This window comes from Mustela nigripes, chromosome 4 (assembly GCF_022355385.1).
Source record: "Mustela nigripes isolate SB6536 chromosome 4, MUSNIG.SB6536, whole genome shotgun sequence".
NCBI lineage: Eukaryota > Metazoa > Chordata > Mammalia > Carnivora > Mustelidae > Mustela > Mustela nigripes.
The window spans coordinates 173,798,134-173,817,047 of record NC_081560.1 but is presented as its reverse complement, the minus strand read 5'-3'; the positions used below and the strand labels follow the sequence as shown (position 1 = coordinate 173,817,047).

Here is an 18,914-nt window from a genome sequence, read left to right as displayed (position 1 = left end):
AAATGTTCATAAATCAACCAATCCTAGGCTGGTCTGTGATTTTTCTGATTGATGAGTCCATGAGCATAAAGACTATCCAAATTCCATCCTGGGGAATTTTATATGGAATTTTCCCCTGAAGGGGACAGAGATCAGTTGTATGAAGATAGTAATTTGGGGTGTGGAATTAGGCAGTCCATGGAACTGGATGTAGAAGAGACTTGCTTCTTTCTCATTTCTGGATTCTGAGCTAAGAGAAAACTTGGCCACACGGACACAGACTGAGAACAAGAAGCACCATCCAACCTGCACTCTAAGGGAGCAAGAGCAGCACGAGAAGAACGAGAAGCCTCGTCTTCAGGTTCACTCTTGCATCTGAGCTCCAGCCCCAAGAAACAAGTTCTGAGCCTCTGGATAGAGTAGAGAAGCGTTTCTTGCTGGGAACTTCTGGCAAGAGCCAGATCTAAAACCTTTTCTGACTCACCCACCAAGGCACATGAGTGGGTTTAAGGTCCAAATGCCAATTCCATCCTAATTCCATCCTGCAGGAATTGCAATAATTGATTGCTGAGAGCTACAAACTCAGATGCCTAGTAGTTCTGCCATGTCATACACTTAATGTGTACACTGGGAGAAGCAGTGATTGGAATTTGAGTAATCTGGAACTCAGCTATCTTGGGTATTGTCCTTGAGGGGACAACTGAGTCCCATTTTTTCTAACTGGTGACTAAGACATTCTTCTCCTCCCCTCTTCTTCCTCCATCTCATCCCTTTCCTACTCCTGAAAATTGTTATTGATCATACCAATACTGTTTATTGGCTATGGCCTATTCATTGATATACCAACAAGTCTTCAAATTCTATACATCTAGAACTAAACCCATCAACTTCCACCCTTGGCCAAATTCTTGCCTGATCTGTCTTTACGTGCCACTACTCATTCTCCTATTTATCAAAACTCAAAATTTCAGCATCCTTTTGGATTTCTTCCCTGGTCACAAACTTCCTATATCTCCCACCTTTACAACCTCTCATCTCTATGCCTTCTTTATTTACCAGAGCCATTAAGGAACTTCTTACCTTCCTTGCAGACAGAAGGTCCTAGAGCACCATTATTGGTTTCCCTGCCATCTGTCTATTCCAGCTAAAATAAACCCTGCACACTTGCCACACAAGTAATCACCTCATATTACTGTTTTGAATATATCAGTTATTGTTCAAAATCCTCAGTAATTCACTACTGCTTATAATGCTGAATCTAAACATAGTTGATTCTCATTAGGCACTGTAATTATACTCTATAAGATCACTCTGAATGCTGAATTAGTAAATACTGAGCCATTGCTCCTAGGTTCCTGAGAGCTTTTAGCCATTCACTTTTATCAACCCATCTATACATAATCTTCTTTAAGTGTTAAAATGCCCCTTTTTTAATACATGCTGTTGGTTCATGAACATTGAACTCATAACCAACAGCACTATAAGTCATGTATTTTTTCTGTAAGACACATAACAGCCTTCTTCCTCTTAAGGAAACTAGACAACATTTCAACACTATGCTTGGGGGACATTCAACACCAATGCAAAATATCTGGCATTAAATATATTGTAAAAAATGATACCTGATTACTGTGTGAAAGCTATGGGTGTCAAGTGGCTCAGGTTTTTTGCTACTCCGCACATGTCAATGAATGACCATGAAAGGGCCATGAGTATTGACTTTTGGGTTAAAAATAAATTTTAGTAAGTAGGAAAAACTTCAAATATGGAATCATGAATAACGAGGATTAACTATGCCCCATTTTGGATTGCAAAGCCTCCAATAACAAGGTCATTGCCTCTCTCTCTAGTATTACATCCCATTATATCCCTATACCCCACTCCTGCTCAGATGCTCAATCTTTCTGAATTTGCTTCCTATTTTTCTGCCTTTTCTTTCTTCATGCCACTCCCTATTTGTGGCATCAATTAATAATTTTTCAGTTGCAAGCAACAGATATTAGTGAGTACCATCTAAAGAAGCACAACAGAGTATTAATGAGAAGAGTGGCTCACAGACTAAAACTGAGAAATCAAAAACCAGGAAGGCTATGTGCCAGGGAAGCTGAGAGATCCAAGCAAAGGGAGCCCATGGACTTTCTAAGATGCTATCTTCTGCATGACTCCACCCCAGCTAATTCCCTATTACTCCCCCTATCTTATGCCTCCAGTTTTCTAATTCTTAGGAGAGACAACCTGATTGGCCTATTTGAATAAATTGTCTCTTACCCTCAAGGTGTCTCAATCCCAGTAGATAAAATAAGGTGGAATGATAATGGAGCTAATCTGGCTCATTTGCTCACCACTTTGGACAGTGTGACAGAGTCCTTCACCAGTGTAAGACTGGAATCAGGTCTGCTCAGATAGACACAATAATCATTGAACTTTTTTTTCTTCATATCCATAGTCTAGAATTCTACTTATCCTTCAATTTCCATCTGAATATATTACATCATACTCATATTCATATTCAGTCCTATTGTATAGCTATATGAAAAACTTTCTTATCATTCATTCACTTACATATTTAGCAAATATACATTAAGTACCTACCGCATACAGAGATTGTTCTAAGCCTCCCTTGCTCTGGCCTTCTAGAGGGCAGGGACTATGGCCTGTTCATCTTGAAACACCGGCAGAAACTAATAATGGGCCAAATAAATTCCACATGGAATGGCCCATATCCGAGCAGCTTGATTTTATTCAAGAATGAGTTATTTTTTAAAAGTCATGGAGCTTGGTGTAGTTGACTTCCTAGTCAACATTATAACCAATTTTTTCTGTAATTCACTGATGTTATATAATTTACCTCAGAGTGACTCAGGTAGAAGAATTAGATACAACACATTACATAGCAGAACAAAAATGTACACACACAACACACCAGATTCCAGAGGAAAAATTCCAGAGGAAAAATTTCCAGAGGAAAAATTCTCAAAGGCTTCATAAAACATAGTACCAAAAGAGATTATAGAATTCTTTTCTCCAGTTCTGTTAAGATCCATTCACTACTTCAAGTAGCTTATCTATTTGTCAAGAATTAGCACAGTAGGGGCACCTGGGTGGCCCAGTGGGTTAAGCCTCTGCCTTCAGTTCAGGTCATGATCTCAGGGTCCTGGGATTGAGCCCCGCATCAGGCTCTCTGCTCAGCAGGGATCCTGCTTCCTCCCTCTCTCTCTGCCTCCCTCTCTGCCTACTTGTGATCTCTGTCTGTCAAATAAATAAATAAAATCTTAAAATAAGTAACCATGATAGGAGTTGTAAAGTTCAGCCGACATCCCCAAGAAATGATATCCCCCAATACAATGGCGGGGAGGATATACAATGCATAGTATACTGCCTATACTCTGAATTTCTTTATGGGCCAGAGGATCAAAATCTGGACTCAAAACAAAGAATTTATATCATTCTTGAGACTATTCAAAGCTCTTTTCTAAGATAAGATACAGTCTTTGTCCAGCAAGCCTGTGATGAAGTGGGATGTGTTCTGGATGAGACAGGAAGTCCACATCTTAACCTCTCAGTTCAGCAGGCCAGCTCAGCCTCTTGCATGACTAGCCATTCAGCGTACATTTTGGCTGATAGTCTTAACTGTCTGCATTCCTGAAATTTGTACTTTCCCAAATTGACTGCAACTCAGTACCTACCAAAGGCTCTCTTAAAGCCTTTAATTTGCAAGAAAGGGTCTAAAAGAAATGTTAAGAAATATCTTCCTTCTTCCAGGTTCTCCAAGTGAAGTCCCTGTCATAAAGCAAAGTACCTGGACCACAATACCTAGGCTTCTTATAAATGTCTTTGTGGATTTTTACCACTCTCAACTTTTACAGACAACTGACCCTCAAAAAAAAAATTATTTTAATCATGTTTTAAATTTATTTTTATAAGACATTTTTACTTTAAATAAAATAAAACATTTTATTTTTATAAGACATTTTATTTTTATAAAAACATTTTTTTAATTTATATTTTATTTATTTTCGGCATAACAGTATTCATTATTTTTTCACCACACCCAGTGGCTCCATGCAATTCATGCCCTCTATAATACCCACCACCTGGTACCCCAACTTCCCACCCACCCACCAATTCAAACCCCTCAGATTTTTTTTTATAGTCCATAGTCTCTCATGGTTCACCTCCCCTTCCAATTTACCCCAACTCCCTTCTCCTCTCTAACTCCCCATGTCCTCCATGCTATTTGTTATGCTCCACAAATAAGTGAAACCATATGATAATTGACTCTCTCTGCTTGACTGATTTCACTCAGCATAATCTCTTCCAGTTCCGTCCATGTTGCTACAAAAGTTGGGTATTCATTCTTTCTGATGGAGGCATAATACTCCATAGTGTATATGGACCACATCTTCCTTATCCATTCGTCCATTGAAGGGCATCTTGGTTCTTTCCATAGTTTGGCTACCGTGGCCATTGCTGCTATAAACATTGGGATACAGATGGCCCTTCTTTTCACTACATCTGTATCTTTGGGGTAAATACCGAGTAGTGCAATTGCAGGGTCATAGGGAAGTTCTATTTTTAATTTCTTGAGGAACCTCCACACTGTTCTCCAAAGAGGCTGCACCAACTTGCATTCCCACCAACAGTGTAAGAGGGTTCCCCTTTCTCCACATCCCCTCCAACACATGTTGTTTCCCGTCTTGCTAATTTTGTCCATTCTAACTGGTGTAAGGTGATATCTCAATGTGGTTTTAATTTGAATCTCCCTGATGGCTAGTGATGATGAACATTTTTCATGTGTCTGATAGCCATTTGTATGTCTTGATTGGAGAAGTGTCTGTTCATATCTTCTGCCCATTTTTTGATATGTTTGTCTGTTTCGTGTGTGTTGAGTTTGAGGAGTTCATTATAGATCCTGGATATCAACCTTTTGTCTGTACTGTCATTTGCAAATATCTTCTCCCATTCCGTGGGTTGCGTCTTTGTTTTTTTGACTGTTTCCTTTGCTGTGCAGAAGCTTTTGATTTTGATGAAGTTCCAAAAGTTTATTTTCGCTTTTGTTTCTTTTGCCTTTAGAGACATATCTTGAAAGAAGTTACTGTGGCTGATACCGAAGAGATGACTGCCTATGTTCTCCTCTAGGATTCTGATGGATTCCTGTCTCACATTGAGGTCTTTTATCCATTTTGAGTTTATCTTTGTATACGGTGTAAGAGAATGGTCGAGTTTCATTCTTCTACATATAGCTGCCCAGTTTTCCCAGCACCATTTATTGAAGAGACTGTCTTTTTTCCACTGTATATTTTTTCCTGCTTTGTCGAAGATTATTTGCCCATAGAGTTGAGGGTCCATATCTGGGCTCTCTACTCTGTTCCATTGGTCTATGTGTCTGTTTTTATGCCAGTACCATGCTGTCTTGGTGATCACAGCTTTGTAGTAAAGCTTGAAATCACGTAGTGTGATGCCTCTAGTTTTATTTTTGTTTTTCAACATTTCCTTAGCGATTCGGGGTCTCTTCTGGTTCCATACAAATTTTTGGATTATTTGCTCCATCTCTTTGAAGAATACTGGTCGAATTTTTAATCACATGACTGCCTTCTTTCTTTCCATTTTTTTCTTGAATGTATTGTATACTAGATACTCAGTGTCCTTTATACAAACACCTACAGGATAAATTCTTCCGTCAGTGGAATTCAAAGACAAAGTTTGCCCCTGTAGAATGAATTTGAAGTTTTCTTGTCATCAAATAATAAAACATTATGCAACTCATTTCCCTTTTTGTCTCTTTTTTGTTCTAGAAAATTCAAGGTCTGAATTCTGACATTGAGTTTGTCTATTGTAAAGTCATTCCTTTCTGAGGGGTGAAGAGATTTGTATCCCCTTTTCCCCTCCCTTTATTGCTCTATAGTATGCAGTGTTTAATTTTTTGAAGCTGTTTCAGACCTTCAGACACTTTAGAAATAGGTGGGAGATAATCTTAAACCAACGCAGATCTAATTTGTGATCCTTCCCCCATTAATTCAGTCTCCTGTAAAGATCCAAAATCAGGAGTAATATCTCCTTGAGTGCTTGTTCAAATGCTATTCAGCACTGGGAAAAGGGGGGAAAGTAATCTGTGTTTTACTTTCTCAAAGATGCAGCCAGTATGAACATTTGTCTGAACATCAATAACAATTAGATCTTAATTGTAAGGATATGTTCCAAGTAACATTCCATTCCCGAAGGAGCAGGTTTGGGTAATTTGAGCCTCAGATTAATTTTGTCCTTTGCCGTGAAAGTCATGCTAATATTGGATACTAATCAAGTTCAATGTGATGAGGTAGAGGTATAGAGGTATAGATCCTGGACTTGCATCAAACCTTTGCAGTCCTCTTGGCTGATTAAAACCAGACCTATGGAAGAGGAACATTATGTGCTTACTGTTATATTATATTATTATTGCATGTAATTATTTGTGTAGCCCATATTTATACAATAATAATTTAATGAATAAGGTTAGTCAGTTCTTGTAACTCTGATATGATTTCAAACCCTTTGGTTGTCTCTCTCTGCACTGAGAATAAAACCAGAACTCCCTGTATAGCCTATAAGCTATAGGAATGACTTAGCCCCTGCCTAGTCCCCAGGCTCATTTATTTCCAGTACCTTCTGACTCACTCTGTTCCATTTATACTCCAGTCCTTTCTGTTCCTTTAACTTCATATCTATGTCCTTCAACTTCATATCTGTCATCACAGCATCTTATGTGCTTACTGTTCTCTATAGCTTCCTGTCCTCCCATGTCTGGTTCTTCCAATCTCAGCTAAAACAATTATTACATCTCCTGGGAAGATGCCCAATCATTGTCTATCATAACACTTTCCTATTTCCTTCCCAGAACTTGTCATATCTGTCTTGTTCACTGTCCATTATATATATATATATATATATATATATATATATATATATATATTAGTAGTAGTAGTAGTATGTCTACTACTACTATAATAAGCTTCATGAAAGCAGTACCTTACACATATTGAGATCTTTGCATGTAGCTAAGAGCTTTGTTCCTTTTCTTAGATTATTTTGTGGATTGATACAATTGGACCTCCCCAACTCTCAAATGACAGAACAATCCAAAATCAAAAAAGATAGCACATTAGAACCAGAACATCCCTTAGAAGTGATCTAGTCCTTCATTTCATTGAGAACAGAATTTACACATAGAGAAGTGATGTAACTAACCCAAGGTTCATGATGCTAAGACTAGACTGGGACTCTAGTCCAGGCCTCTTATTACCCTTCAGTAAATGCTCTATTTCTTTGGCACCTGTCACCACTGATCTTCCAATGGGTAAAACTTGGCCCAGTTAGGATAATTGAACTGTCCAGGTCTAACCAGACTTTTCTGGTTTTATCACTGAAAGTATCATGTCCCATGAACCCACTCAGTCCTAGACAAATTAAATGGCTGGTCACCCTAAATGGGCCAGTGTCTTATGTTGTGATGTCATCCCGAGTGTTCATGTTGATACATCTTCTCTCCTCCCAGGGTGTGTATTACTACAGGTAATAAAATATGAGCAGTACATGCTCAGATCAACTAAGATGATATTTCCTCAGAAGCTATCACTAGCTACTGATCATCAACTGAAAATCAACAAGCCCAATGTTAGTAGACAGGCCTTGAATTTAGAAACCTTCCTCTTTTTATCAAGAATCTAGGACCCAACAGAATATTCTCTTGGAACAAATGTGTCTTAGTCTGCTCAGGCTGCAGTAACAAAATACTATAGGCTCTGTAGTTTAAGCAACAGAAATTTATTTTCTGACAGTTTTTATAGTATTTTGTTATAGTATTTTGTTATAGTATTTTGTGTTCATAGTGGGTAACCTGCTGGGAGTATCTTTGAGAACAGCAATGAGTATTGACTCTTATTGAAAATATTATACTTGTGCCTTGTATAGGGCTTCCAGGGCCACTATAACAAGATACCACAAACCAGATTGCTTAAATAACACAAACTTATTTCCTCACATTTCTGGAAGCTGAAAGTCTGACACTAAAGTGTCAGCAGGTTTGCTTCTCCTTGGCTTGTAAATGTCTGTCTTTGTGCTGTATTTTCACATGCTTTTTTCCCCTAGTATATGGGAATCATTGGTGTCTCTTACTCTTCTTAAAGGAACACCAGTTACATTGGATTAGGGCCCCACCTTTATGACCTCTTTTAACTTTAATTACCTACTTAAAGGCCCTACCTCTAAATACTATTATATTGCAGATTAGGGCTTTAATATATGAATTACTGGGGATTCACAAAAGGTAAAAAGGAAAAAAAAAATCACAGAAGATAAAGATTCATGGGGTTCCTGGGTGGCTCAGTCAGTTGAGCATCTGACTCTTGATTTCAGCTCAGATCATGATCTCAGGGTTGTGTGATGGACCCCTACATCCATAGAACTCCATTTTCAATGCAGAGTTGGCTTCTGTCCCTCTTCCCTTGCTTGTTCTCTCTCTCAAATAAATAAATAAATCTAAAAAAGATAAAGATTCACAAAATATAAAGAAAAGAGAATCAAAGCACACAACTATGGAAAGTCATCAGTTCACAGAGGAAAATAGCAAGAAAGAATGTAAAGGATAGGGAACTACAAAACTAGAAAACAGTTTCTAAGATGAAATGAGTAAGTTCTTATCCAAAAATAATTACTTTAAATGGAAGTGGTTTCAATTTTTCAGTCAAAAGGCAGAAAAAGCATGGCTCAATATATAACACCTCTAAGAGACTCACTTTAGCTTTACTAACACACAAGGCTCTAAAAGAATTGAAAAAAAAAAGGTATTCTATGCAAGTGGAAGCCAGAAGAGCTGTGGTAACTATACCTATATCTAAGAGAACAGACTTTAAGCCAAATATGATAACAAGATATGATAATAATGACATTCTTTTTAGAGTCAACTCATCAAGAAGATATAATAACCCTAAGTATATATGCACCCATTATTGGAGTATCTAAATGTATTAAATACTAACAGATCTGATGGGAGATATATACAAAAGTAAAAAAAAAAAATAGTAGGAGACTTTAATACCCCACTTTCAACAATGCGTAGATCATCCACGCAGAAAATTAACAAGGAAATTGTGATGCTTGAACCATACTTTAGACTAAAAGAACCTAAGGCATATACAGAATATTCCATCCAACAGTGGCAGAATACACCTTCTTCTAAGTACACAGGCAATATTCTCCAGGATAAATCACAAAACAAGTCTTAGCAAATTTAAGTTTGAAATCATACCAAATATCTTTTTAAACCACAATAATATGGAACTAGAAATCAACAATAGGAGGAAAGCTAGAAAATTCACAAATATGTGGAAATTAAACAACACACTCCCGAGCAACCAATAAGTCAAAGAAGAAATAAAAAAAATATCCTGAAACAAATGAAAATGAAAACACAACATACTGAATCCTATGAGATGCTCCAAAAACAGTTCTAACAATAAATGCTTGCATTGAGAAAAAAAGATCTCAAAAGAACAATCTAACTCAAGGACCTATAAAAAGAACAAACTAACCACAACTAACAAAAGGAAGGAAATAACGAAGATCAGAGCAGAGCAGAAATAAATGAAACACAGACCAGAAATAAAATAGAAAATTTCAACTAAACCAAGAGCTGATTTTTTAAAGATAAACAAAATTGAGAAATATTGAGAAATATTAGCTAGATTAAGAAAAAAAAAAGGAAAGACTACAATAAATAAAGCCAAGAACGAAGGAAGAGACATCACAACTGATACCACAGAAATGTAAAGAATCATAAGAGACTACTATGAATAATTACACACACACAACTGGATCAACTGGAAGAAATGGATAAATTCCTAAAAACTGCAACCTACCAACAATGAATCATGAAGAAATAGAAAGTCTAAACAGACCAATAATGAACAAAGAGATTGAATTGGAAATCAGAAACCTCCCAACAAAGAAGAGTTCAGGACCAGACAGTTTCACTAGTGAATTTTACCAAAAGGTTTTTTTTTTTTTTTTTTAATTAATCCCAATCCTTCTTAAACGCTCAGAAAACTGAAGAGGAGAGAATACTCCCAAACCCATTTTATAAAAGCAGTGTCATCCTGCTATTTAAACCAGACAAGGACATCACAAGAAAAGAATATTATCAGCCAATATTCCTGATGAACATATATTTGTATTTCCTATGGAACTGAAAAACTGTTCTCCAAAGCTAAGTGGAAAAGGTACAGTTATTCCTCATCTTCTCCAATACTTAGTATTGTCAATCCTTCTAAACTTAACCATTCTTAAGTGTATATACAATGTCTCTGTGTTAGGAGGACAAAACCCTTTTCCAGAAGCCTTCCAGCAGACTTAATATATTGGTTGTGGCTTGGTCTCATGCCTATTGCTTAGCTACAAGGGCTGTGTCTTATGTCCATGCCTTAGAAGGTGTGGTGCTTTCAGCCTCTAGAGTAGGCGATGATTATTCAGTAAAAATGAAGAGAAATGAAATGAGTGTTATGGACAACTCTCAATGCTTCCCCAGCATCCCATGGCTCACTGGTTTAGATCTACCACAAGCTGCTGAATGTAGTGATATGGACTTGATAACTGAGTTCTTTTAAAAAGAGGATAAAAAGGCAAAGCAGACTCAAGTTCTGCATTTGGGTTCTTAGAGACAGTTGGCATTGTTGGGAAAGGTGTAGAGCCAGATTTGGTTCACACACACTGTATTTGCAGAATCAGACTCCTTTGACCCACAGCCCTTTCAGTGGTCCCTGAGATTTTGAAGTACAGTTCAGTTTTCCTGATTCTTTCAAGAACTTTACTAGTTATCTGGAGGGAACAAAATCACCCCTACCCTGAGGAAATCAAGAGTGAGTGGATCAGAATTGGTTGTCATCACATCATTAGTTCAAGTAAGAGATAAAGCAAGAATCCTTGTACCTCCCCACTCCTTTGGGTCTTGATGAACACTCTAGTTTCTTTCCTATCAAGAGTGCCTTCTGAAAGCACTGGTGTTTGAATGAAAACCTTAGGAATCGTCAGGGAGATACTCTTCCAACAGTCTCCAGTGTGTTCCCAAGTCTTAGGCATGTATTTGCAGAGAAAGACTATCTACCTTGCTAGTCAAATTCAAGTCAATCATCTCTCTTCTTGGGTGTTTCAAGACAGTGACAATATAATGGTAAAAAGCCTTTGTTACAGTCCATGTCACACATTAAAAATATGAGCATGATAGGAACCAGAGTTTGATCTCCATTTTTATTTATGCAGATACAAAAGGCTATTTGGATTAGTAATTATGTTTTTGGCATTTCCTGGGGTTTCAAATTACTTACTGGAAACAGCCTGCTGAATTCAAATACTGGATTCTAAATTTCTTATTCATCTCTAAGCCATTGCTCAACAAAGATAATAGAAATGCTGCACCAGTAAGTAACAACTTGGAATGGAAAGTAGATCATTGGAATTCAGAGTGGATTTTTAGGATTTTGGTAACAGCTTCTTACAAAAATTTTAGTGGACTTACCATGTAACTGAGACAGATTTGAAGTTTCCGTTTGTTTTTGTTTTTGTTTTCTTTTTCAGTTCTGTTATTATGGAGTTGTTTGTTTCTATGGAAAATCTAGCATTTTTTTCAAGTCTTGCCAAGGATATGTCTGTGTTATGTAATTTACCAACATGTGCTTCAGTTCGGTTTTCAAATTTCATTATGCCTACTGCCATGTATAGCAGTGGGTGCATGTGTGTGCAGAGAAAGAGAGAGACTCTTTCAAAATTGCCTCAAGAAGATACTCAATATCCAGCCGGTAGTAGTCTATGAGAGCCAATTTCTTAATAGGGAAGGAGATAATTATGAGCATGAACACAGTACTTTTGGGACTCCGTCTCTCAGATTCCCTGGAGAACATATGTTCTCAGAGCCCAGAGGGAGATTTCTGCCACCCCCACTCAGCATGCCCTCTGCATAACAGGCTGACTCTGAGATAAGGGAGAGAATCATTCTTCAAACAACCCTTTCCCTATCTTCCACTAATGATAATGGCAAGTTCGGTGCATTGCTGTCCTACTTTAAAAATCTACTCGTGTGTGTGTGTGAGAGAGAGAGAGAGAGAGAGAGAGAGAGAGAAAGAGAGAGAGAAGGTAGGGGGAGAGAGAGAGAGAGAGGCTATCTTCTACTCAAAAACAGAAAAAAGGGGGCACCTGGGCGCCTGGGTGGCTCAGTGGGTTAAAGCCTCTGCCTTCGGCTCAGGTCATGATCCCAGGGTTCTGGGATTGAGCCCCACATCAGGCTCTCTGCTCAGCAGGGAACCTGCTTCTCTTCCTCTCTCTGCCTGCCTCTCTGCCTACTTGTGATCTCTGCCTGTCAAATAAATAAATAAAATCTTAAAAAAAAAAAAAAAACAGAGAAAAAGCATAAGGCATACTGCTCATTTCCTCCCATTACAACTGGCTTTATGTTCCTAGGTCAAGAGGCAGGAGTCTTATTAACCAAGGGTTAGCTCCATGCACATATTAACCTTGTTGCATTTTTATCTTTATCGCTTCTTCTCTTTCCCCCTTCCCAGTGTTCTGATCACACACTCCCCAACTTCATGGCTCTCCCTCCCCTCCTCCATCACTAATGCCTGGGAGGGGGTCTGATTAAGTACCAGTTCCCATTGTAGAGGTGACTCGAAGCAATGATACTCCGCATTTTCCCACACAACACACGTGATGGATGCCACTCACAAGCCAGACATACCTGCTGAAGATCTAAAGGGGCATGTATAATTCCCAGCCCCCAGCCAGTGATAACTCCTCCCTTTTCTCTCACAAGCATAGACAAAAATCTAAATGCAGGTAATTAAGAGAAAGCTACTGCAGGGATAATGTTGAATCTTCTTGAATGTACAAAGAGAAATAATTTGCATGTTGCATTACTTTAAATGTAATTAGCGATAAATTACTTCTGTCACATTTTACCACTGTAACTCTTAATGCTGGCTTTCCTTTCCAGATTGTTTCTCCATCCTTCCCATTCTACTTTGTGCCCTGGGAAGATCTTTTTGATCTGCTTCTCCTCTGTTTCTTTATCTTCTAGCCAGTGGAGACAGTATCAGAATCTTGCCTGGAGAAAAGGGAAGCTATTGCATTTGTTCTCATCTCTTTCTCTGCTGGCCATGGACCCTCTTCCAAAGGCCACTTGACTCCTGGCAGGGAGCGTTCTTCCATACTGGCAACCTTCGCTGTAGCTACAGCTCTCTCCAGTGTCCAAGAATGATACCCTCCTCCATTCCCCCAGGGGTAAGGAAAGAGGGGACTTGGAGACGTCCTTGTTATTAACCCAGGGGTGCTTAACCAACTTGGGTTGGTTGCTGGTTCCTCCTAACTTTGTTCATACATTTGTAACACAGTCGAGTGTTCTACTGCGTCCTCTCTTCCCTGCAGGACCCTAATTTTACAGTTGAGAACAAATTGCTTAGATTAACACCCCTCCCATGAGTTCTGATGCTTAATAGGACATTGTTCTTGGTAATGCATGAAGACCAAAATCCCCTGATGTATAAAAGGAATCTCTCTAAAGTGGTGGATTTGGATTCTGGCAACTGAGAGTTAAATTATTTGAGTATGAGATATCTATTCCTCATTAGTACAGCCTGTATGGCCTTTATCTTTCTGAACTCCTAGAGCACAACTTTCTTTCCAGGCTTTTTCTCTTTACCAGATACTCTCTTTTGATCTATATTTTAAGGATCAAATTTATGGCCAAGAATCCATAAAGCCTTTCTTGACCCATGTTTTCCCTCCTTAATCCACTATCCCAGAGTTTAAAGCAATCCCTCAGGGAACACACCCAACACACACACACACACACACACACACACACACACCTTATAACAACTGTAATTTTCATACTCTAAATATTAATTCTCACTATTCACCAGACCTCAGACAATGATGTTATTCATGATCTGAGTTTGTCTCTTGTATAAACTGGCATTACAGTAAATAATGTAAAAGCACGTCATTGACTTCAGAGTCAGAGGAGTTGGGTTGGAGGCTTAGATCTTCCACTAGCCCACTGTATGTGTATGTGTTGTCTAACTTTGCTATACATCTGCTTTCTGAAAGGAGAAATATATAACAATATTCTCATACAATTGTGAGATATATTGGGATATTTGTCATGTTTTTAAGATTTGTGTTTGTTGCATAGCCAATGCTAAGTAAATATTAGCTAAAACAAACACAGAAGGAACAGGTTGAGTTTTTTCCATTGAGCTCCTTGAAGGTAACAGACTGTCTTCACATCTTTGTGTTCTCCTCAATTAGATTTCCAATATATCCTATGGAGATAGTAACTGTAGCCATCAATGAGACCAGCCTCATATAAAAATTTATTCAGGCTACTTAGACCTTCCTTGGTAGAAACCATGTTTTAAAAGTTTCCAACCAGTCCTTTGGGTCCCTGGATGTGCTTTTTCTTTCTGCTTAATTCACTCAAATCATAGATGCCCACTTTTGCATTTATAGGTTGTCTTTTCATTATTCTTTTAGCAAGGAATCTAAATTCCCTTCTCCATATTTTGCCATCCTTGTTCCAGCTTTTTGGAAGCTTCATACAGGTATTTATCTCCTTTGAAGATTATTTTCACATTGCTTTAAAAGCAAAGGGCGCAGTTCCTGCCAAATCTAACTGCAGAGGATAGAGGAGATCATTAGTTGACTAAATATTTCCACAACAAAAGTTGGGAAATTTCACCCCAAGGGTATTGGTATTTCCAGCCATTCTCTATGGATCAACAATTAGACCAAGTTCATCTATCAATTATGAAACAGCCCAGAAAGAATTTGGACTTTTATTTTTGCCAAGCAGCAAAACAAACTGAAAAGTGTGGAAAATACCACACAAATGCCCAAATTAATTTATTTCTGTGTCTGTGACTGTTTTCCCTCTTCACCAGTCAGAAGTTACTGAATCCAAGTCAATATTTCTTTTACCACCTACTATGTGATAGGCAGTCTGTATACCCACTAAAAGAACTCTTTTGAAATGAAGTCTAATTTAATTAAAACCATCCCTATGATGCATCTGCGTTATTTGAAAAAAGTAGATTCTTTTCTTTTTGGCCAGAATGGTCTCATCTGTGAATGAATTCACCAGCTGCAATGGCTTCAGGTTCTCCAAAGATGGTAGAGTGGACTGTCCATAGATTCTGGAGTCACTTTTCATCCTGGCTACAGTTACCAGCTCTGTGGCTGAGTAAGTTGTTTTGTCTGTGTGATCCTCTTTCCTCCACTGAAAAATGAGTGTAATAGGATTTACCTCACTATGCAGAGCTGAAGGATGAATGCAATAGGGCAGGGAAATATCAGTTTCCCTCATCACTTTATATTCATGCATTTTACATATCATCTAGGACATGCTGGAACAAATGCAAGCCCTACATAACTTGGTTTTTGCTTCCTTATTTAATGACCACAAGAGCAGAAATTTGACCTGATTTATTTTGTGTATCTTCTATTTCTATGAAAGAAATAACTTGGGCTTTGATATGAGATTATTGAAATTTATCTTTTGATTACAGGAGGGAAGTCCTTGTCTTGAATCCTACATGCACATCTATCTCAGATTAGTAGATTAGTGAAAATTCGGATAATAGCCAACGTAAACCTTTAGTGCTAAGGTTCTAAATAAATTGAGTTCTGAGGCTTTATGTCTTTTTCTTCCACTTAAGTGGGAACTCTAACCGCCTATTCTGGGGAAATCTCCTTTGAAGAAGGCCAGGCCTGTTGGTGGGTACCATGGTGCTAGCTGTGGAAGACAAATTAGGCTAATTTAAGTAACAAAAATCCCCTAGATTGGATATTGGATAGCTCACAACAGAACTAAGGTCAGAAATTGGGGGGTGAGGGAAGACAAACAAACAAGGGAGGTTGGGCACCATTAAGATCCTGTGGCAGAAACAGTCTTTGTGGACTGATGCCACCAACCTTGACACTTTTGAGAAGATGTTAAGTTCTAGCAGAGCTACCATAATTAATCTCTGTTTACTCCTGTATAGTTGGGCTACATTCTTGAGATTCATGTCCTAGTTATGCAAAGGGAGAGAAGAGGGACTTTGATTTCAAGCTACCATGATTCTTTAAAAATATGTAGGTAGTTAACAATATATAGGTATAATTGAAAATTGCTAAAAGAGTAGATATTAAAAGTTTCCATTACAACACAAACATTTGTAACTATGTGAGATGATGGATGTTAACCAAATGTAGAGTGGTAATCATTTTGCAACATATACATCTACAAAATCATTTTGCTGTACACTTAGCTAATACAATGTTGTGTCAATTATAGCTCATACTCTCATGAACCCACATAGAAATGTGTTCTCTGAAAGGCTATGGCTGCATTTGGACAGACATAAACTTTCTAGGATGATCTGGCTGTGCACCCTGTATTTAACTGAGTCTGGCCTCCAAATTTTGTCACACTCAGTGGTGAAATTTCTCTGGAGCCCTGTAAGATTACCAGTGAGCATATCCATGCAGTGAGACATCTATGATGGAGACACTGATGTTGACTTACGCTCAAACATGAAAACTGGAATACGAGTTGCTGAGGTATTTGAAGACATCATGTTAAAAGCTTCTTGTTTGACTTTCAGTGCTGAACAGTGTTTGTTTGTTCCCTTCATTTCAGGCCACAGAAGATTAGTTTTGCCAGAATAAGAGAGATAGCTAAAAGGCAAAATAGCAGCTAAATGAAAAGTACTTTGATGAAAGTGCATTGCGGTAGATAAAAGCATTTATTATGTTTGGAATCATTTAGGCCTGGGTTGGAATCCAGCCCTCCAACTCTTTTCAGGATGACAAGTCTTGGTATGGTGATTTAAAGTTCTGTGAGCCTCATCTATAAATACGGATAACAGTGTCCCCTAGAAATGGACAGTTGTGAGCATGAAAGATGATCTATTTAAAGCACTCAGCTGGGGCACCTGGGTGGCTCAGTCGTTAAGTGGCTGCCTTTGGCTCAGGTCATGATCCCAGGGTCCTGGGATCGAGTTCCGCATCAGGCTCTCTGCTCAGCGGTAAGGCTCCCTCTCCCACCCCCCCCCCCTGCTTGTGTTCCCTCTCTTGCTGTCTCTCTCTGTCAAATAAATAAATAAAATCTTCAAAAAATAAAAAATAAAGCACTCAGCCACACTACAGCCCAACCAGCACTAGATCCTGTCTGCCCCCAACTCTTCCTCACTCACAGAAGAAAATAAAGAAGTCAGCTTGGCTCTTTAACTATAAAGCATGAGATTACTAGAAGCCGTTGAGTAAAATTCAAAGGTTAGATGCCACCAGTGAAATAAAACATCAGTGTAGAAAAGAGAGGGCATGGAGCTCAAGCAAAGAGGAGACAGAGCTGTGGTATCGGCATAATTCCTGTATTAGGGGAAAGCCATTTGACACTGGAGTCACTTGTGAAAGAGGAATCTTCAAAATAAGAGAAGTAATTTTCACAAGGCACATGCTGTGTATCAAGCTGTGTCCTTTACACACCCAGGTCCTGCTTGGGGCACTCCGTCCCATGGTGTCGTTAGTAAAACTGAGGCACAGAAAGGCAGTGAGTGGATTCCTTCTGACCTCAGCTCCACTGCTTTCCAGGTCAAATGGTAGAAAACAACTTCCTTCATCAGCCCGAGTTTCTGTCTCTTCCACTGAAGAAAGCAACCAGCAAATTTGAGCCATTTCAAATTGGAGTTTGGGTCAAGTATTAGCTGTGATCTAGTCAATAATAATGAAGGCAGGCAGGGAGAGAATGGTGTCTCTGAATAAACATGAAGTTTCCACTGTTAACCACATACATGGCAAGGGTGAGGGAATTGGGGGCCGGAGGTGGCGGCAGGAACATTGCATCGGCAAATCCAGGAGGCCCCATTCACATTTTAGTGCTGTAAAAAAAAAAAAAAAAAAAAAAATAGACTTAAAGATAGAGATACAGCAGTAAGATAATTTCATACCCTGTCAATGTTAATGTTACCCTTATGCATTAACTGGCTCACCCAAGTATTATTTAATCTAAGATAGGAATGGGCAAACTATCACCCATAGCCACATGTTTTTGTAAATAAAGTTTTATTGGAACAACCACATCCACTTGCTTATGTATAATCTAAAGTTTCTATCCTTCAATCTCAGAATTGAGGAGCTTCATAAGAAACCATATGACCTGGAAAGCCAAAAATAATTAGTGTCTGGTCCTTTGGGATGTGTGCACACATCCCAAAACACATCCCAACACACTTTGGAAAATTTGCTGGCTCCCTGGCCTGGGGTAATGTACTTATGTTTGAATTTGCCATTTACTATTTAATTAGACCCCAGATATTTAAAAGTTACGTATCTACTGGTTGATTTCTACAAGTTAGAAAGCATAACCAGAAGGCTATAGCTTTATTGCTCTGTAAGATATTAACCAGTTTAGAACATTCCAACAAATTCATTTCTGTATTCCCCTTGACCTACTGACTATATAAATTCCTTTCCTTAAATTCTCCTTTGAGGGACGCCTGGGTGGCTCAGTGAGTTAAAGCCTCTGCCGTCGGCTCAGGTCATGATCTCAGGGTCCCGGGATCCAGTCCCGCATCAGGCTCTGTACTCGGCAGGGAGCCTGCTTCCTCCTCTCTCTCTCTCTCTCTGCCTACCTCTTTGCCTACTTGTGATCTCTGTCTGTCAAATAAATAAATAAAATCTTTAAAAAAAAATTTATCCTTTGAGCCAGATTTGCCATCTCAAGGATCCCCTCACTAATATTAAGTTGAAGAGATGTTTGATCCATGTTCATTCTATTTTGCATGAGTCATGTTTTTAACGTGTGGGAAGTTCTAATTCGGCAACTCCAAGGGACACCTTCAAATACAATGTGAATGGAGAGGGTGCTAAGT

At 38.6% G+C, this 18,914-nt stretch overlaps 1 long non-coding RNA gene across 1 annotated transcript in view; it reads left to right on the top strand.

Annotated features, from left to right (window-relative positions):
- LOC132015394 (uncharacterized) overlaps window positions 1-5,252 on the top strand; it is a 68,778-nt gene extending 63,526 nt beyond the window's left edge. Inside the window, exon 3 of the long non-coding RNA XR_009403656.1 lies at window positions 5,053-5,252. This is a non-coding gene — a long non-coding RNA (uncharacterized LOC132015394). The remainder of the gene's footprint in view (window positions 1-5,052) is intronic.
- The last annotated feature ends 13,662 nt before the right edge of the window (window positions 5,253-18,914 follow it).